General features: G+C 38.5%; 1 protein-coding gene across 3 annotated transcripts in view; it reads left to right on the top strand.

The window, feature by feature from the left end:
• Positions 1 to 22,065, top strand: part of EIF4G3 (eukaryotic translation initiation factor 4 gamma 3) — a 385,863-nt gene that overhangs the window by 245,232 nt on the left and 118,566 nt on the right. The window lies entirely within an intron of this gene.

Here is a 22,065-nt window from a genome sequence, read left to right as displayed (position 1 = left end):
TTGAATCCGATTTTCTTTCGTTGTCATTGCTTGAAGTTTATTACATAGAAATGCTGTTAATTTTGAAGTCTTATTTTGTAGCCAGCAGCTTTGCCAAAACATTTAGTTGTTTCCGTATCCTTGCTGATTCCCTAAGATTGTCTAAGTAAAGTGTCATGTCTTCAGAAAATAAGGATGGCTTTATTTCCTTTGTCTGTCTTTATACTTTTAGTTTCCTTTGCTTGGCTTATTGCTATTAGTATTTCTAGAACTTTTGCAAATAGCAGAGAGTGGGCTTCTTTGCTTTACTTTTTATTTATTTGGGAAGATTCTAGTGTATCCCCTTTGCATATAATGTTTGCTTTGGTTTTAGATAGATAATCCCTCTGTGCCTCTGTTTTGCAGGGTTTTTGGCATAACTGAAGATTGTACTTTGTCAAAGACTTTTTCTGGATCTACTGAGATAAGAATTTTGGCTTTGGATGTTTTTGTTTTATTATAATTAATTGTGTAGATTGTTTTTCAAGTATTGAACTATCCTTTCATCCCTGGTATAAATCCAGCATGGTCATAATGTATAATTTCTTTGCATTGCTATAGCATGGCAGAATTTTAGTAAAAAAAATTAATCTATATTCCTTAAATATATTGGTCTATAGTTCTCCTTTGTTTTATCCTTCCCTGGTTTAGATATTAAGACCACACTATTCCCATGAAAGGAGTTTTGTAGAGTTGCTTTCCTTTTCAGTTTTTGATACTCATTGCTTTTTAAAAGGCCGATATAATCCTTTTGTAATTCTGTCAGAACTGAGGGCTTTTTCTTTGGTGGTTCCTTTGCAGTAATTAATTTTTTGTCCTCTTTTTTATCAGATTGTTTAGGGACTATAGTTTGAGTGTTTTATATTTGGAAGGTATTCCTCTCTTCTGTGTTATCAGAACTATACATAGAGCAGATTCTGATAATTATTTTTACTTCTTCTAGTATATTGTGATTTCACCTTATTCATTTGCTATTTTTAATTTGATTTTAAAAAATCAAATTGGCTAAACACTTATTGATTGTATTATTTTTTTCAAAGAACCAAGTTTTAATTTTCTTTATTATTTCTATGGTTATTTTCATTTCCAATTTACCCATTTCTCTTCTAATTTTCAGTATCTTCTCTTTTGTGCTTATTTCGGGCTTATTTGTCCAACATTCACTATTGCCATCTTCCGTCCTCTTTGCCAGGTCGCTGGGCATGAAGTGGTTTAAATTTAGATTTCTCCAAGGAGTTATTGATCTTTGGAGGAGGTCCATTATTATGTATCAGTATCACACACGCACCCAGCACCTCCAGCCCTGTTTTGTCCATATCCTTTGACCATTTCCTGCTGAGGGATGCAAATGAAAGCGAATGAATAAGGGGAAAAGCATTTTTAAGCACCTACTACATACAAAGTATTGGGGCTACAAATAAATTTAATAGACACAGCAAAACCCATGAAGTCTGGACATATAGGAAGGCTAAGGTGAGGGCTAACCTGCCTACATGTGATGAGTGGTCCAGCTTGCCTGGATGGTAGCAGGACAAATGCATCCCCTTTGGCATCATTGCAATGAACAAACCCAGGTCTCTATCTGATGTTACATCCTTTGCCAACACCAGTGATTTTGAGAGGTTTTCTAAGGGTTGGAGGCTGTAGCTGCTCAGAGGGCAGAGGCCAAAGGGGCTCGGTTCTGACTCCACTGTTCTTCCTGGCTTTGGGTATTTGTGTCACTTACTATGTATGTTGTCTTTCAGATTTTTATCAGTGACTTTTGATTAGTTGTTTCCATATCTTTCTCTCTCTTTTTTTCCCCTCAAACTGAAAGCTGCATTGATTTTGTTCATGATTTTGTTCAGTTTCACTTGATCAAAATTGTGTATTTCATTATTTGTGATCTCCTTTGTCCCTTGTTTGGATAAGAAATCTCCCACTATAAAATGCAAATAAACAACTGAGCCTTCACTTCCTAAAAATTGAAAAGAAAATAACAAAAGAGGAGAATAGTTGGTGTTGGAGGGGTTGTAGAAAGAATTACCCCCTGTTATTACATCCTTGATAATGGTTATTTAACCTCTGTTTAAATACCTCAAATGATGTGAAATTGCTTCCTCAGAAAGTTGAGCGAATTAGTCTATGTAATATAGCTTATTCCATTGTTAGACAGCTCTAATTGATACTTAGTTTTGACTTAGGTTGAGCTGAATTCTAATTCTTTGTCATTTATGCCCATTGGTATTAGTTTTTCCTTATGGAGCTAAGCAGAAAAACAATCTATGCCCTTTCATGGAACAAACGCTGAAATACTTGAAAACTGCAGTCATATTCTCTGTCTTCATTTTGCTACGTTAAACATCACTTCTTATTTCAGCTGACCCTCTAGGATGAGAATTAATTTTAAATCATTTTGAACAGTTTTTTCCTTCCAAATTAAATATTTATTGTTTATCTACCACATATAATTGTTCTTATTGTTTTATTACACAATTCTAATCTGTTGGTTGGTAAGCCGTCTCCTATCACATATTGAATCTTATGGATTGTTGAGGAAGCAGCATGAGGAGGAAAAGTCCGAGAGTCAGAGTCTTGGGGACCCACGTTCAGCTCCCAGGCCTGCTGCTCCTCCCTGAGGGACCCAGAGAGCACATGTGTCCACTTGTCTGAATCTCCTTTCTCTAATTTGACTCCAAGTCTGTGCTCCTGTGGCCCTGTGATCCTTAGACATAGATGACACCTGTGTTTTACCCAGTACTTGATTCTGTCTTGTCCTGCATGGCACATTAGGGGCAGGCATGGAGCACCAAGTTCAGATCCTGCCTCGTGTCTCTTAGCTGTGTGATCCTGGGAAAATTCCTTTTAATCTGTTTCCTAGTAACAGGCACCTGTGTGTCATAGGTGGTTATGAGGATGAAATGACATCATAAAAGCGCTTGGCAAACTGTCAAGTGTTATATAAGTAACTATTAGAGTAGGAGGGGGTCAAGTCTTTATTATTCCCATTTTAGAGATGAGCAAATTGTTTCCAACAAAGGTTACATGACTCATCAGAGCCGAGATGCAGAGACAGGCCAGATCCATGGACTCTGAAGGTCCTTCTCTAAGACCCACCCCATGTGGTCTCTTGCTCAAGTTGACCTGAACTTCTCATCTCCCAAAGGAACACAATTGAATGAAAAGCCTTGTTCTCTAAATCCCTAATCATCTCATAACTGGACACAGCATTAATGTCCAGCATAACATTTCAGAAATGGACCCATATAGATATGGGGTTCTTAATTTGCTTTCATAAACTTGATTTTTTAAAAATATTTTGGTGGATGTGTTTCAATATAATTGGTTTTCTTTCTGTTCGTATTTTTTTTTTTTATGTACATTTAAAAACATTACTCTTAGAAGGGGTCCACGGCCTTCACCAGACTGACAGAGGGGTCCAAGATACAAAAAGGGCTAAGACCTAGTGTTAGAGATATTAAGGACCTCCAGATGCTCTTGTTTTTATATGACATTGTCCTGATTTACCAGGCCCTGGAGAGCTCTGCACAATGCCTGGCATGTAGTGGGTTCTTAGCAAATGGTAGGTGCTTGAATGGAACATTGTAGAGCTTTCTAAAGGAGAACCGTAATCACTCTATAAAGAGTTTTGCCCAACTATATTCGGACAAAAGAAATTTAAAAATGCTTGTTATGTAGACAATAGTATGACTTTAGATAGATGATTGTGTAACCTGTTGATGAATATGTGTGTGTATGTGTATATGTATATATTTGTATGTATCTTAATCCAGCCAAAAAAAAATGGCCAATGAAACTAGACTGGATTACCTTTGGCAAAGTGTAAAGTTCTTTTAATCACACACATCCACCCCCACCCTTACAGTTACAGAGCCTTTTGTATATATTGTCCAATTTAAACCTCAAAACAACTCTGTGAGGAGAGAGTACTATAGGGACTTTGTTTTATAGATAATGACATTGGAGTCTAATGGTTAAGCGTCTTCCCATGATTGTATCGGGATTAAGTGCCAGGGGCAAGAGTTGATTCCAGGTCTTCCCAATTGTGATTGCATCATTCCATTCACTTTGCTGCAGCAAACACTTATTAGTACATTTAGCCATACATATCCCCAGAAATCTGCTGAAGAAACCTGCAGGGTCTAATGAGCTTTTGTTTTAATTATCAAGTAAAATAAACTAATGTATGGAACAGTTCATTCCTGTAGAATTAGAAGACAAAATTCAGTGTGAATATAAATATATTTTAAGGCGTTCTTTCTGTCTCTGTCTCTCCTTCCCTCCCTCCCTCCTCTCTCTCTCTCTGTCTCTCTCTCTCTCTCTCACAGTCTCTCTCACTCTCTCTCTGTCTCTCCAAAAACCCAACTCTCTCTCTCTCTCTCTCTCTCTCTCTCTCTCTCTCTGTATATGTGTTTATCCATAGGATTTAGTGCTTTAAGGGGCCTTGGAGTTGATCTAATCCAACATTCCCATTTGTCCCATAGAAGACAAATGAATCATGAAAAATTATATAAGTAACATAGGTAGGTGTGTGTGTGTGTGTGTGTGTGTGTGTGTAGGTAACAGCGAGCATTCAGACCCAGGTCCTCTGACTGTATATGAACAAAACATTTTCACTACCAGTTCTCCCCTGTTGAACCAAATTTTGTATTATTTGTATTTCCTTTAAATTTAATTGATGACCATTCTTGATTAGTCATAAGTTTCTTTTTAGAAGCTTAAGTTACAAAGGCATGATTTCATATTTGTAGCTTCTGAACCATGTAATCCTTACTTGTTTTAGGCAGAGTGTTGTGATAGAAACATATCTTTAGCTTGAAAAATGTTTTTTTCTTTTGTTTTTTTTTGTTTTTTTTTTTTTAATTTAAAACATTGCAAAGCCTGTGGGAATTGAGTCACTTTCTAAGCCGAAGGAGGATTTCAGCCATTATAAAGAAAATAGGAAAATTTTGCAGGTAGAAGTGCATGCATTCCTCATCAAATCCCCTTAAACTCCTCTGTGATGATGATGATGACAATAATAACTTACATTTAATAATAGTGAATAAGAATAGCTAGTATTTATATAACACCTTAAGGTTTAAAAAGCTCTTTATAAGTATTACTTCCTTTGATCCTCACAACAACCCTGAGAGGTAGGTGCTATTATTATCATCCCCATTTCACAGATGAAGAAATTGAGGCAGATAGAGGTTAAGAGACTTGTCCAGGGTCACCCAGCTGGTAAGTTATCTGAGGCTTCATTGGAACTCAGGTCTTTCCTGCCTTCAGATCTAGTACTGTAGTCACTGTTCCATTTGGTGGCATATAATGTCATAGTTTTGAAGAAATTTCCTCAGAACAATCCTAGGTCCATACATATATGTCAATATTCAGGGTGTCCCAAAAGTCTTAGTTCAATTTAAGGCTTTAATGGCTTAAATATGAGGAAATTGAAAACACTAAACTTAATTAGCCCTATTAATTAAGCTTTAAAATGCATTAACATAAAACATTTGGAAATAGCCAGTATACAAAAGTGCAAGTATTATAGCCATTTTACACATATGGAAAATGAAATTTGGTTTATTTGCCCAGTGTTTCAAAAGCTGTAAGTCTTGGAGCCACGACTACAACCCAGGTCTTTTCATTCCAAATCCAGCATATTCATTATAGCATTCTGCCTCCTGGATGTGTAATGATGGAAAGGTTAATTGTTTAGAGGGTTAGTTTGCCTCCAGCACACACTTCCATCGATCAGTCAATCACCAGTCCTTTTTTTAAGTGCTTATGCACTAAACACTGTGCTAAGTAGTGAAAATAGAAAGAAAAAATAAACAGCCCCTGCCTTCAAGGAGCTGGCGTGGTAACAGGTGTGTAAATAGGTACATACAATAGACATGAATATGGAAACTAACTGTTAGCAGCTGTGGAGACTTGGAAAGGCCTCCCCTCAGAAAGTAGAATTTCAGCTAAATCTTGAAGGAAGCAAGGATTCATGGACAGGGACATGAGGCTTAAAGGACAGCAAATGTGAAGGCTTAGAGATAGCAGGTGAAGCGTCACGTATGAGATGCTGTTGTCTTGGAAAGGGGAGGAGGAAAAAAGAGCCAAATTGCCAGTATCAAAATGATAAAGAAGAATTCACAACAAGTGAAGGAAGTAACGGATGTTATTAGAAACGGTTTTGCCCAACTATATGCCAATTAAAACCAACAACTTAAATGAAATAAATGGATATTTATAAAAATAGAAACTACCCAAATTAATGTGACATAGTTAAAACAACCCAATCTCAGGGGAAGAAATTGAACTAACCATAAATCAGTTCTCACGGGAAAAAAAAATCCAGAACCAGAGAGATTCACAGGTGAATTCTATCAAATTTTAAGAGAACAATTCCAATATTATTTAAATTGTTTACAAAAAAATTGCAAAAGAAGAGATCTTAACATGATGCAAATGTCATCTTGAGACATAGGCCAGGGAGAGTCAGAACAGAAAAAGAAAACTATAGACCAATATATCTGATGAAAATTAATGCAGAAATTTTAAATGAAATATTAGCAAAGAGGCTAAAAATATGTCCAGGTTGGATTTTTATTGGGAGTGCAGGGTTGGTTTAAAATTAAGAAAACTACTAACTTTATTAACCATATCAATCTTCCCCTCCCCCCACAAGTGATCATGTCAGTAGTTGCAGAGAATGCTTTTGACAAAACCCAACACCTAGTTCTGGTTTAAAAAAAAACAACCCCCTATAAAATAGGAATACATAGACTATTCCTTAACATGATAAATAGTACATATCTAAAAGCAAGAGGTAGCATGATTATGCAGTGGGAATAAACCAGAATCTTTTCCAGCGAAGTCAGAGGTGAAACAAGGATGTATATTTTCACCCCTTCTCTTTGACATAATAGTAGAAATCCTGACTATAGTAATAAGACAAGAAAAAGAAAGGATTAAGCATGTGTAAAGAAGAAACAAAATTATTGCTTTTGTGTAGATGTCAGCTGGACTGCAATGGGCTTCTAATTTGTTTGTGCCCAGAGCCAAACAAACAAAGTAGGCTTCAGACAGGAGAGTCAGGAAAGAAACAGAAGTTTAATTAATTTCAGAGTGAAGAAAATGATGTGTGCATTTGGAAGCCTTCCCCCCTCCTAGGAAGGAAGGTTTAACATGCTTAGTCTTATATACATACTGGGTTGGATTATGACATAACCATTTTTAGGTGTTGAGTTACTGTTCCCACAGGTCCTCAGGAAACAGCATTGTTTCAAGTCTCGGGGGTCATGCCCAACCTGTGGGGCACAGAACTGGAGTTCTGTGATGGAAACAGGAGTGTAGTACCTTTCAGTGACAAGGAGAAGGGATTGTAAATATGTGATGGATGGCCCTGGGAAACAGGGGGAGCTAAATTTAAATATTATACTTTGCCAGAGGGTGATATCTTCCTGAATGCAAAGGGCTATTGTTATGCCAAGCTTAAGACACAGCCTGCTTGCTGGGCCTTAGCTCTCGGAAATAGATAAATATCTCCAAAATATTTTGGCACAGATAATATGATACATTTAGAAAACCTTAAAGAGTCGAATTAAATGGATCAGTAACTTAGAAAAGTGTAGGATATAAAATCCACACAAATCATCAGGATCAATACAAAACATAGAAAGAAGGGACAGAGCCAAGATTGTTGAATAAAGGCAGGGACTCCCAAATTCCCCTCCAAGCAACTTTAAAATAACATCTCAAAATGAATCCTGGAGTGACAGAACCAACAAAAGGGTGGGGTGAAACAGTTTTCCAGCACAAGACAACTTAGAAAGTTGGCAGGAAAATTCTGTCCTACCTGGGAAAAGAGTGGAGGATGGTTCAGTGTAAGACATGCCCCAGCAAGCCAGCAGCAGGCCTTGGGGGCAACTGAATGCACAGTGGAGGCTTCCAGAGCCCTCAGCCCGCAAATGGTAAGGAGGTCAGATAATTAGTAATGAGGAGATTACAAGGGAACTTTTGCATTGCACTGGGTGCAAGACTCTGTTGCATAGCCCATACTAGGTTCTGGGTCACAGCCCAGGGCAAGGAGATGCAATAGCACAATGGAGTGTGAAACCACAGTGGAGTAGGAACCATGGTCGCAGTTCCAGGGCAGAAAAGAGTGTTTGTGATCACAGACCAGAGCACAGACCAAGAAAGCAGTTACTACACTGCTCTTTAGATTATATCGCCTTGGAACAACTGAAATCATACTCCCAGAAAAAATAGCAGCATGAAAAACCTAAAGCTTGGGACAGTGCTTCCTCCACCCCAGGAGCAGAGCCCAACTTTAACATAAAGTTAAAAGTCAAGAAATATGCCAGGAAAAATGAGCAAGCAACAACAAAAGAACCTGACCATAGAAAATTACTATAGTGACAAGGCAGCTCAAAACACAAATTCAGAAGAAGAAAACACAGTCAAAACCGCTATATCCACATCCTCAAAGAAAAATACGAATTGGTCTCAGGCCCAAAGAGAATTCCTGGGAGAACTCAAGAAGGATTTAAAAAATCAAATAAGTTGGGTAGAGGAAAAATTAGGAAAAGAAATGAGAGTGATGCAAGAAAATGATGAAAAAAGAGTCAACAGCTTGGTAAAGGAGGTACAAAAAAATAATGAAGACAATAACACCTTAAAAACAGAATAGGCCAAATAGTTAAAAAAAAAAAAGGCACAAAAATCCACTCATGAGAATGCCTCCTTAAAAAGCAGAATTGGCCAAGTCAGAAAAGGAGGTACAAAACCTCACTGAAGAGAACTCCTTAAAAACGAAAATTGTCCAAATGGAAAAGCAGGTACAAAACCTCACTGAAGAAAACAATTCCTTAAAAATTAGAATTAGACAGGTGCAAGCTAATGACTCCAAGAAACCATCAAACAGCATCAAAAAAATAAGACAGTTGAAGAAAATGTGAAACAGCCTTCTTGGAAAAACAACTGACCTGGAAATTAGATCCAGAAAAGATAATTTAAGAATTATTGGACTACCTGAAAGCTACAAGCTAAGAAAGAACTTGAACATCATCTTTCAAAAAATTATCGAGGAAAACTGCCCTGATATCCTAGAACCAGAGGGCAAAATTGCAATCAAAAGAATTCACTGATTATCTCCTGAAAGAAATCTCAAAATGGAAGCTCCCAGGGAATTATAGTGAAATTCCAGAACTCCCAGATCAAAGAAAAAGTATTACAAGCAGTCAGAAAGAAACAGTTCAAATGTGATGGAGTCACAATCAGGATCACACAAAGTTTAGCAGCTTCCACATTTAAGTAGTGACAGGATTTTGAATGTGATATTCTAGAGGGCAAAGGAGCTAAGATTATAATCAAGAAGCACCTACCTGGCTGAGTGTAACCCTTCGAGGAAAAAAAACTGGATATTTAATGAAATAGAAGACTTTCAGGCATTCCCGATTTAAAAAAAAAAAAACCCAGAGCTGAATAGAAAACTTGACTTTCATGTACAAGACTCAAGGGAAAGACAAAAAGGTAAACAGGAAAGAGAAATCAGGAATTCAGTAAGGTTAAACTGTGTACATTCCCACATGGAAAGATGCTACTCATAACTCCTAAGAATTTTATTAGGGCAGTTAGAGGGAGTATACATAGACAGAGGGTACAGGTGTGAGTTGACTATGATGGGATGATACCTAAAAAAATAAAATTAGTGGGTGATAAAGAGGTCTCCACTTGGGGGAAGAGAGAGGTAGAAAGGAATAAATTATCTCACAAAGAAGAGGCACAAAAGAATTTTTATAGAGGAGGAGAAGAAGCAGATAGCACTTGACACTTACTCTCATTGGAATTGGCTTAGAGAGGGAATAACACACACACTCGGGTATAGAAATCTGTGTTACTCTACAGGGAAGAGATCGGGGAGAGGGGGTGATAGAAGGGAGAGCAGTTTGAGGGAAGTAGTCATCAGAAACAGAACACTTGAGAAGGGACAAGATGAAAGTAGTGGGGAGACAAACACAAATAGAGAAACTAGGATGGAGGGAAATACATAATAATCATAACTGTGAAAAACCTTTTGCAGTTTTCTCTGAAAAGGACCTCATTTCTCAAATATATGGAAAACTGATTCAAATTTATATCAATACAAGTCATTCCTAAGTTGGTAAATGGTAAAAGGACATGAACAGGCAGTTTTTAGATGAAGTCACTGCTACTTATAGCCCTATGAAAAAATGATGTAAATACACTATTGACTAGAGAGATGCAAATTAAAACAACTCTGAGGTACCACTTCACATCTATCAGATTGGCTAATGTGACAAAACAGGAAAGTGATAAATGTTGGAGGAGATTTGGGAAAATTGGGATGCTAAAGCACTGTTGGTGATGCTGTGAACGGATCCAGCCATACTGCAAAGCAACTTGTAACTATGCCCAAAGGGGTATAAAATTGTCATACCCTTTGACCCAGCAATATCACTATTAGGTCGGTATTCCAAAGAGATCAAAGAAAAACGAAAGGGCCTGTATGCACTCTCTTTTTGTGGTGACAAAGAACTGGAAATTGAAGGGATGCCCATTAATTGGGGAATGGCTAAACAAGTTGTAGTATATGATTGTGATGAAATACTATTGTGCTTTTAGAAAGCCTGGAAAGACTTACATGAACTGATGCAAAGTGAAGTGAGCAGAATCACACGACCAGTGTACACAGTAACAGCATTATGTACAGTGATCACCTGTGAATGACTTAGCTATTGTCAGAACTACAGTGATCTAAGACAGTTCGGAAGGACTCATAATGAAAAATGCTATCTGATTCCAGAAAATGAACTGATGGAGTGTGAATGCAGATCAAAGCATACTTTTAAAAAACTTTCTTATTTTTCTTGGGGGGTTTTTGGTCCATATTTTTTTAACAACATGACTAATATCAAAATATGTTTTGCATGGCTGCACACGTATAAAACCCATGTCAAACTGCCTTCTTAAGGAGGAGGGAGGGAAGGAAGAAGGAAAAGAATCTGGAGCTCAAAAAAAGAATGTTAAAAATTAATTTTACATGTAATTGGAAAAATATTTTAAAAAGTGATTGTTGAAAATAGCTAAAGAATATATAAAATACTTAGGAATCTACATACCAAAACACACACAAGTACCATATAAAACTACAAATCATTGTTTGCAGAAATACAAATCTAGATAATTGAATATTACTACCTTATGACTGTGCTGAGTCATTATATAAAAATAACAGTGCTACCTAAATTAAATTTACTTATCCCATGGCATGACATCCCATGACTATCAAATTAACAAAGGACTACTTTATAGAATTAGAAAAAACTAACAATTCATATAATGTCATAAAAAGTCCAGAATCTCAAAGAAAGTAATGAAAAAAAATGGGGATTAAGAAGATATAAATGTAGCAAATTTCAGACTATGCGTTTAAAAAGTAATTTTCTTTTTTTTTTTTATTCAATTTATTTATTTAACATATTTGGTTTTCAGCATTGATTTTCACAACAGTTTGGATTACAAATTTTCTCCCCATTTCTGCCCTCCCCCCCCACTCCAAGATGGCGTATATTCTGGTTGCCCTGTTCCCCAGTCAGCCCTCCCCTCTATCACCCCCCTCCCCTCTCATCCCCTTTTCCCTTCCTTTCTTGTAGGGCAAGATAAATTTCTACGCCCCATTGCCTGTGTATCTTATTTTTTAGTTGCATACAAAAAGTTTTTTTGTTTTTGAACATCTGATTTTAAAACTTTGAGTTCCAAATTCCCTTCCCTCTTCCCTTCCCACCCACCCTCCCTAAGAAGTCGAGCAATTCAACCTAGGCCACACATGTATTATTATGTATAACCCTTCCACAATATTCATGTTGTGAAAGGCTAACTACATTTTGCTCCTTCCCAACCCATCCCGCTTTATTGAATTTTCTTCCTTGACCCTGTCCCCTTTCCAAAGTGTTTGTTTTGATTACCTCCACCCCCATCTGCCCTCCACTCCATCATCCCCCTGCCTTTTATTTTTTTTTTATCTTCCTCCCTCTTCTTTCCTGTGGGGTAAGATACCCAACTGAGTATGTATGGTATTCCCCCTCAGGCCAAATCTGATGAGAGCAAGGTTCACTCATTCCCCCCTCACCTGCCCACTCCCCTCCTCTCCTAGAACTGCTTCCTCTTGCCACCTTTATGGGAGATAATCCACCCCATTCTATCTCTCCCTATCTCCCTCTCTCAGTAAGTTACTCTCTCATCCCTTAATTTCATTTTATTTCTTTTAGCTATCTTCCCTTCATCCTCAACTCACCCTGTGTCTGCTCTCTCTCTTTTACATATATATATATATATATATACACATACATACACATACATACATATACACATAGATACATGCATACATACACATTCACTTATATATATACATAAACATATATATGCATATATATATATGCATATTCCCTTCAACTACCCTAATACTGAGGTCTCATGAATCATACTCATCATCTTTCCATGTAGGAATGTAAACAAAACAGTTCAACTTTAGTAAGTCCCTTGCAATTTCCGTTTCTTGATTACCTTTTCATGCTTCTCTTGATTCTTGTGTTTGAAAGTCAAATTTTCTATTCAGTTCTGGTCTTTTCACTGAGAAAGCTTGAAAGTCCTCCATTTTATTGAAAGTCCATATTTTGCCTTGGAACATGATACTTAGTTTTGCTGGGTAGGTGATTCTAGGTTTTAATCCTAGCTCCATTGACCTCCGGAATATCGCATTCCAAGCCCTTCGATCTCTTAATGTAGAAGCTGCCAGGTCTTGGGTTATTCTGATTGGGTTTCCACAATATTCAAATTGTTTCTTTCTGGCTGCTTGCAGTATTTTCTCCTTGATCTGGGAGCTCTGGAATTTGGCAACAATATTCCTAGGAGATTTCTTTTTGGGATCTATTTGCGGAGGCGATCGATGGATTCTTTCAATTTCTATTTTGCCCTGTGGCTCTAGAATATCAGGGCAGTTCTCCTTGATAATTTCCTGAAAGATGGTATCTAGGCTCTTTTTTTGATCATGGCTTTCAGGTAGTCCAATAATTTTTAAATTATCTCTCCTGGATCTATTTTCCAGGTCAGTGGTTTTTCCAAGGAGATATTTCACATTGTCTTCCATTTTTTCATTCCTCTGGTTCTGTTTTATAATATCCTGATTTCTCATAAAGTCACTAACTTCCACTTGCTCCAATCTAATTTTTAAAGTAGTATTTTCTTCAGTGGTCTTTTGGACCTCCTTTTCCATTTGGCTAATTCTGCCTTTCAAGGAATTCTTCTCCTCATTGGCTTTTTGGAGCTCTTTTGCCATTTGAGTTAGTCTATTTTGTAAGGTGTTGTTTTCTTCAGTGTATTTTTCAGTATTTTTTTGGGTCTCCTTTAGCAAGTCATTGACTTGTTTTTCATGGTTTTCTCGCATCCTTCTTATTTCTCTTCCCAATTTTTCCTCTACTTCTCTAACTTGCTTTTCCAAATCCTTTTTGAGTTCTTCTATGGTCTGGGGCCAGTTCATGTTTTTCTTGGAGGCTTTGGTTGTAGGCTCTATGACTTTGCTGTCTTCTTTAGGCTGTATGTTTTGGTCTTCTTTGTCACCAAAGAAAGAATCCAAAGTCTGAGACTGAATCTGGGCGCGTTTTCGCGTCCTGGCCATACTCCCAACCAACTAACTTGACCCTTGAGTTTTTCAGTGGGGTATGACTGCTTGTAGATTACAGAGTTCTATGTTCTACGTTTGGGGGGGAGGTGCCAGCTCTGTCAGAGCCGCACTCCTCCTTCCCCAAGGACCCCCAGTCCAGACTGGGCTCAGATCTTCGGCAGGCTGTGCACCCCTGCTGTGATCCGCCACTTAATTCCCCCCACCAGGTGGGCCTGGAGCCGGAAGTAACAACAGCTGTAGCTGCCCCACCTCCGCTGCCCCCGGGGCTGGAAGCCGAACCGCGAACTCCTTCCACTCCCGCAGCTTTTCCCACTAACCTTCTCCGCAGTCTTTGGTGTTTGTGGGTCGAGGGGTCTGGTAACTGCTCACGTATTCAGGGCGCTAGGGCCCCCTCCGCCCGGCTTCTGGACTGGATCGTCCACGCCGCTCAGGCTGGGCTCTGCTCCACTCCGTTCCCAGCTCCCAGCTCCCAGCTCCGTGTGGAATAGAGCTCACCCAGAGACTATCCGGGCTGTCCTGGGCTGGAGCCCTGCTTCCCTCTGCTGTTCTGTGGGTTCTGCCGTTCTAGAATTGGTTCAGAGCCATTTTTATAGGTTTTTGGAGGGACTCGGGTACGGAGCTCACTCTAGTCCGTGCTTACCAGCCGCCATCTTGGCTCCGCCCCCCTAAAAAGTAATTTTCAAAAACAATTTGTCATTGGTTCAAAAAGAGAACCAAGGAGTGAAAACACATGAATTCTACAATATTCAGAAAACAAGAAGACACTGGCCCAGTTACTGCAGTAAGAACTCGCTGGGAATTGCTGGGAAAATTGGGCAACAGTATAGAAGATATTTGATTTAGACCAACATCTCACACCTTATGTCATCATAAGCTCCTGGTAGAATATAGCTTAGATAGAAAAGGCCACATCAGAAACGATTTAGAGAAACAGAGGAAGAGTTCTTGACCAAATAATGATTAAAGAAGTTCACAAAACAGAAAACAGAAACTTTTGTTTCTATAAAATTAGAAGTTTGGGTTTTTTAAGCAAATATAGTAATTCTTGGAAACAACTGGGGAAAAATTCTACTAAAAGTATCATTTCCACCAAATAAAAGAAAAAGACTAAAATTTATAGGAAAAAGACCCATTCCTTATTGATGAATAAGCCATGGCTATGAACAGGCCAGTTCTAAAGGAGAGAAACCTTGGCTATCTATAGTCATGTGAAAAAATCGTTCTAAATTATGACTAATTAGAAAAATTCAAGTTAAAGCAATTCTATGGTTTCTACACCCATCAGATTGGCCAGAAAGACCAATAAACAAACAAAAAGGAGATGAAGTCATTTGTTGGACTGCAGGAAAACAGGTATGTTAATGCCCTCTTGGCAGAGCTGTGAATGGGTCCAACCATTATGGAAATACATTTGGAATAATACACAAAAAGTATCTTAACAGTATTTTCCCATTATCTGACTGACTGATCCTTCTGCTAGGCTTGTACCTCAGAGATCAAAAAAAGAGAAAAAGTCCATTATGTGCTAAAATATTCATAGCAGTTCTTGTGGTAGCAGAAACCTGAAAATTTGGGACAAGTCCATCATTTGGGGATTCTCTGATCACATTGTGTTGTATGAATGAGACAGAACAATTATTCTGTAAGAAATAAGGATATAGATGCTGGAAAAACTTCTGTGAACGGATGTGTCCATCAAGAAGTAAGCAGAACAAGAACAATTTATACAACAACAAGACTCTGAAAGCAATTTGGAAAGCTACAAGAGTGGGTCAGTAAACATTTAAGTGCTTACTATGTGCCAGGTACTGCTAAGCTTTGGAGATACAGAAAAAGGAAAAAGATGGGCCCTGCCCATGAGGAGCTTAGAATCTAATGGGGGAGACAACATACAAACAAATGTATACAAAGCAAACTGTATACAAGATAAATAGGAAATAAAAGAGGGGGAGACACTGGGATTAAGGGTTAGGGAAGGCTTCTTGAACAAGGTGAAATTTTAGTTGGGACTTAAAGGAAGCCAGAGAAGGGGGAAGACAGGGAAGGAGAAAATTCTAAGCATGGGGGAGGGACAGAGAAAATGCCTGGTGGTGAGAGAGTCTTGTTTGTGGAACAACCGGGGGCCAGTGTCACTGGATCGAAATGTACCTGTCAGGGTCTAAGATATGAGTGGAATGGGAAGGTAGGAGGGCGCTAGGTTATGAAAGACTTTGAACTCCAAACAGAGAATTTTCTGTTTGCCCCTGGAGTCAATAGGGAGCCCCTGGAGTTTTATTGAGTAGGGGGAGGTGACGTGGTCAGTCCTGAGCTTTAGGAAAATCACCGTAGTGATTGAATGGAGGTGGATTGGTATAGGGAGAGACTTGAGACTGCCAGATGGATGCACCCTCCCCCAGCTTAGCAGCCTATTGTTATAGTCCAGGCATGAAGTGATGAGAGCCGGTGGGGGCCGGGGTGTCAGAGGAGTTAATGGGGTGTAGTCAAGAGAGGTTGCAAAGATGGAATCTACAGACCTTTGATTTGCACAGTAGTACTGATGATAAAACATGTTATCCATCTAATCTGACAGGGGTGATGCACCTAGTACAGAGTGATACATGTTTTTAGACATGGTCAAAGAGGAATTTATTTTGCTTCACTTTGCATATTTGTTATAAAGGTTTTTTTCTCCCCATCCCACCTCACCATAGGGTAGGGATGATAGGGAAAGAAAAGAGATTTCTGTTAAGTTTTTTTAAAAAGACATAATTTTAAAAATTAATATTCCTGGTTTAGTGCTTGCTGTAATTCTTTTGGACCATGGACGTATAGTGAGATTCTCTGTTGGCTACTCAGTAACCTTGGTACTTAGTTACAATACTCAGTTACTCCGGTAGTGATTTAGGCATCTCCTGAAATCAACTGGAAAAATTATTTCTAAGTGGTTGATCGTATACTACAGTTGATTCATACCTAGGATAATAAGCTAATTATAATTTTCTGTTTTTTTACGTATACAGTAGTTCTGATCAGATTCTTTGTACTTGCATAATACCGCATAAACTGATGCTGCTTGTCATCAGATTGAATGAGAACTTATATATTCTACATTAAAATTGTTTTTTACATTGATACGTGTCGTGTGTTTCACCACCTTTCTCTACCATGCCATTTAAAGACCTTTTCTTCATGTCCTCTTGTGCTTTGACTTTGTCACTTCTCTAATGACCTCCTTTCCATCCTCTCCTCCTCTTCCCAGCACTGCCCCCTGTAACATAGAAGTAGCGTTAAAGAAAACAAAGCAGCACATTGGCCCAAACACCTCAAGAAAGCAGTTTGTGTTTGTTGCATCCATTTCATATCCTCAGCCCTTGGCTTGAATCTGTCTGCCTTGTGCTCTCATCATCCCACTGATATAGTGCTCTCCAAAGTTACCAGTGCTCTCTTCATTGTCCGACCTGACAGTCTTTTCTCTGTCCTCATCTTTCTTGCCCTCTCTGCTCCATTGGATGCTGTTAACCACTCTCTCTTCCTTTGGTTTTCATGATGTGCTCCTCCCTGATCTCTGTAGATTAGGAGCTTCTTGAGGATAAGGACTGCCTTTGACCTTTTGTGTCCCTAACCTTAGCAGAGTGCCTAGCAAATAGTAAGGGCTTTAGAAATGTTGATTGATTGATTGATTCTTCTCCTATTGAATGCCTACCGCTCCACAGTCATCTTTGCTGGTTCTCCTACCATATCATGCCTCCTAACTCTGTGTGTTCGCCAAGATTCCTAAGCTGTCTTCTCTTTCTACCCTCTCTTGGGGTGACCTCATCAGCCACCGTGGCTTAATTCTTATCTCTAAGAAGACTACTGTTAGATCTCAATATCTAGGCCCAGTCCCTTTCCTGAGCTTCAAATGCCTAGTGGACATTTCAAAATAGCTAGTTCAGAGATATCTTAAGCCCAGCGTTTCCAAAACAGAACTCCTTCTATCCTTCCTTCCAAACCTGCCTTTCTTCCAAACTTCCAAACTTGTCCATAGCTAAACTGGCCTTCTTTTTGTCTTTACTTTGGCTTACCCTCATGACAGCTGTGACTTTACCTTTTAAAATCTCCCTTTTTTTGTCATGACACAAATCAGACGCCATATTCCAAATAAAGCCTTTTCTGATCCTTGCAACTGCTAGCATCCTTCCCATTTTTTATTTATTTTTGGTTTTTTTCTGAATGTATTTATGCTTCATTTACTTATTTATATACATGTTATCATTTTCTTGAGTGCAGATGTCTCAGCATATATGTGTTTCCCTAGTGCTGACCACAGTGCCTGGCACACAGTAGGTACTTAGTAGATACTTGTCGATCACTTGATTTATCACAGTTCACCAGTGAAAAACACTAAGCATGCAAGACCCAGAACCAGTCTGAACAAGGCTGGCATTCTTAACCCCAAGAAGAGTTTGTCAGTTAGACAGCGCCATGATAAAAATCTGCAATTAAGGGAAACTGTGGCACAGAATTCCGAGCTCAATCAATTTATTCACAAAACTAGTACTTGCCAATACATGGGACCCCAGGTTCCTCAGTGGCCAGGGATGCCTCTGTGAAAGCAGCTCTTCTGATGGTTACACAGAGAAACCTAAAAATAGACAGTGGCATCAGTCTGGCATAGCAAAGGTATGTCTCACTTCTGATTGGTCGGTTCTAAGGTCATCAACCGCAGTTTATATCAGGCATTAATCAGGTGGCCTTACATCCGGAACAACATCCTTTGGCAAGTTTCTGGGTTGGCACTTTCTGAGGGGGCATGCTATTGATTCCCAATCAAATTGGAATTTTGTGGGTGGAAAGCACCCAGCAAAGGGGAACTAACATTCAGGGTTGTTTTCTTGGTTGTTAGGGAGACAGTAGGACAGGGTCAAATCATTTGTCTTTTCAGTCATTAAAGTGTACATGAGGAAACAGTGACAGGATGGCTTAGCTAATGTATCTTGTGTTACAAATAGGAAGCTTGTAGCTACAGGCCTAAGTTCAGAGAGAGTTCAAGTTCACATACTAAGGGAGAGTAACTAATATATAACAACATGGTCATTAATACATAGTCAATTGACTTAAACCTTAATAAAATAATAGAAGACAAAATGGGATATCAATTTTCAACTCTACAGCAGCAGCGTGTTATTTAAATTGCTGAGTGGCAATAGACTTTAGAGGCTGTCTCATCTAACTCCCTCCCTTTATAGGCGAAACGGAAACCCAGAAAGTTTGAAGGAATTGCTCGAGGCACACGGGTAGTAAATGTCTGAGCTGGCAGCATCTGGTCTAAAGGTGTGTTCTAAGTCAGGCCAGCACTTAGGAAATTAAAGATATAAGACTTGGTGTTGACCTAATTGAATAAATCTTAAGAAATTTAAATTCTTTCATTTAGCAGTTCTCATGGTTTTTGGTCTAGGAACCTTTTACATTCTTTAAACGTATTGAGGACTGTGCATAAAGAGCTTTGATTTTATGTAGATTGTATCAATATTTACTGTTTTGGAAATTGGAACATTTTGGTATTATTGCAAAGATAGTTTTGGTCTCATGGATCCCCTGAAAGAGTCTTAGAAACACTTAGAAAATCTGCTTCTTTTTAGTTTCATTAGTATTATATTAGTAAGGTGGTATCATCAATAGAGCATTGGGCTTGTAGTCGGGAAGACCTGAGTTCAAATCCTGCCTCATATACTTACAAACAGTGTGACTATGGGCAGCTTCAGTTTCCTTGTATGCAAACTGGGAATAATAGCCTACTTCTAGGGTTGTTATGGGGTAAAATAGGATAATATTTGTAAAACAGTCTGTAAACCTTAACAACCTACATAAATGCTAGGTCTTATTATTGGTACAAATAATTATTGGCATTTCTTGCGAAGTTCATAAAATAAACCTCTCTACTCATGAAATAGAGGAAATTAATGGGACAGAGTGATGTGTACATTGTTGGACGAGGCCGTCTTGTCAGGTATTTTTGCTTAATTGCTTCACTTTATCATAAATGAAGATTTAGTCTGCAGGCGTAGAAGAGGCTTTTTTTTTCCTCTCCAGAAGTGTTTTTTGTTGTTCAGTCTTTTCAGTCGTGTCTGACTCTTTGTGACCCCGTTTGGGGTTTTCTTGGCAAAGATACTGGAGTAGTTTGCCGTTTCCTTCTCCAGCTCATATTACAGATGTGGAAACCGAGGCGAACTGAAATGACTTGCCCAGGGTCACACAATTAGCAAGTGTCTGGGGCCAGATGTTGACCTCAGGAGGATGATGAGTCTCCCTGACTGCAGGCCTGGCACTCTGTTCACTGTGCTGTGTAGTTTCTCCCAGACGTGAATAGGTTGGAAAGACACATGCATTTTAAAAAATTCCTAATGTCTCACCGTATCTTTCATTGATAGATACTGAATAAGTTTTGTGGAAATCATACAATAAATAACCATTTTAAGCACTAATTCATGTGTTGCCATCTAATGGGATACCATAAAGACCAGCGAGACATGACCATTGCCCTTAAGAACCTTAACCTTTTTTTTTTAAGGTTTTTATTTTCAGTTTAGATTTTCTCATCTTCCTTCCATCCCTTCTCCCACCCATTGAGAAGGCAAGAAATACAATACCCATTCTAGTATGAAGCCATGTAAAACATATCTCCACTAGACATTCTGAGGGACCGGGGTAGGGGTGAGAAGCAAGAAAAATAAAAGGAAAAAATGTGCTTCAGTATGCACATAGAATGCATTGGTTCTCTGTCTGGAGGTGAATAGCATTTTGCGTAATGAGGCTTTTGGTGTTGGGGTGGATCATTGTTTTGGTTAAGTTACTAAATCTCTCACAATTAATTATTATTACAGTTACTCTTGCTGCGTACATTGTTCTCTTGGTTCTGCTCACTTCACTTTGCATTCATTTGTACAAGTCTTCCCAGGTTTTTCTGAAACAATCTCTCTCATCATGGACATTCATATACCGCAACTTATTCAGCCTTTTCCCAGTTGATGGGCATCCCCTTCTTTTCCATCTCTTTGCCACCACAAGAAGAACTGCCATAAATACTGTTGTTTATAGAGATCCTTTGACTGTGATCTCCTTGGGGTATGAACCTGGTAGTGATATTGGTGGATCAGAGAGTATGTAGTTTTATGGTCTTTTGAACCGAGTTCCAAATTGTTCTCCCAGAAAAGTTGAATCAGTTCACAGCTTCACCAACAGTGCATTAATGTACTCCCGTAGCCCCTCCAGTATTTATCATTTTCCTTTTCTGTCCTGTTTCTGATGGATATGAGGTTGAGCCACAGAGTTATTTTAGTATGTATTTCTCTTACTTATTAGTAATTTAGAGGATTTTTTCATATAACAGGTTTCTTCCTCTAAAAACCTGCCTGTTTATATCCTTTGTTTATTAATTAGGGTACGACCTTTATTTTTATAAATTTGGCTTAGTTCCCTTCATGTTTGAAATATGAAACCTTTTATCAAAGTAACTTGCTGCAAAGATTCCCCCTCCCATTTCCTGCTTTGTCTTCTAATTTTGTTTGTATTCGTTTTGTTTGTGCAAAAAAAAAATTATTTTATGTAATTAAAAGCATCCATTTTATTTTCTGTGAATCTCTCTATGTCTTGTTTGCTCCTAAGTTCTTCTGTCATCTGTAGATCTGACAGATAAATTTTTTCATGTTCCCCTTCTTATGATGTCACCCTTTATGTCTAAACCATATACCCATTTTGAACTTATCTTGGTATTTGGTGTGAGATGTTAGTCAATGCCTAGTTTCTGCCAGACTGCTTTCCAGTTTTCCTTACAGTTTGTTAAAATAGTTCTTGCTCTAATAGCTGGAATCTTTGGGTTTGTCCAACACTGGGTTACTTTGCTAATTTGCTTCTGTGTTTTATGTTTGTGCCTAATCTGTTTGACTTACCAACCTCTCTATTTTTTACCCAGTACCAAATGTTTTGATGATTATGGCTTTGCTCAGCTGTGAGTCTGGAGGTGGCTAGCCATCTTGGTGGGAAAATGCGTATTTTCTGGCACTGCATCCAGTCATCACTGAGGTCTAAAAGGCTCCTTGGTCTTTTTGTTTCATTCTCAAAATCATCTTCAAATAGACCTTTCAATGCAGAGCACCTTGAACCAAACCCTATGCTATCCTGTTTTTACCTGTAATCTTCTACCCCTCTGTAGAAATGATTATAACCAACTTTCTTTCACTGCTTAGAAGATTAGGCCACGCATGGGTCATGTTAGTAGCTTGAGGCATTTGCACACATAAAAACTGAATTCTGTGGGGAAAAGTCTGAGGAAATCTCCCTTGAGGTAAGTTTCTAGGTTATCAGACATAAGCATGGGTTGGATTGCTATTTCACATTCATTAAGTGACTCA

The sequence above is a fragment of the Trichosurus vulpecula genome, chromosome 2, assembly GCF_011100635.1.
Source record: "Trichosurus vulpecula isolate mTriVul1 chromosome 2, mTriVul1.pri, whole genome shotgun sequence".
Classification (NCBI taxonomy): Eukaryota; Metazoa; Chordata; class Mammalia; order Diprotodontia; family Phalangeridae; genus Trichosurus; species Trichosurus vulpecula.
The sequence above is the reverse complement of the archived record's forward strand: the minus strand, read 5'-3'. Positions and strand labels throughout refer to the sequence as shown.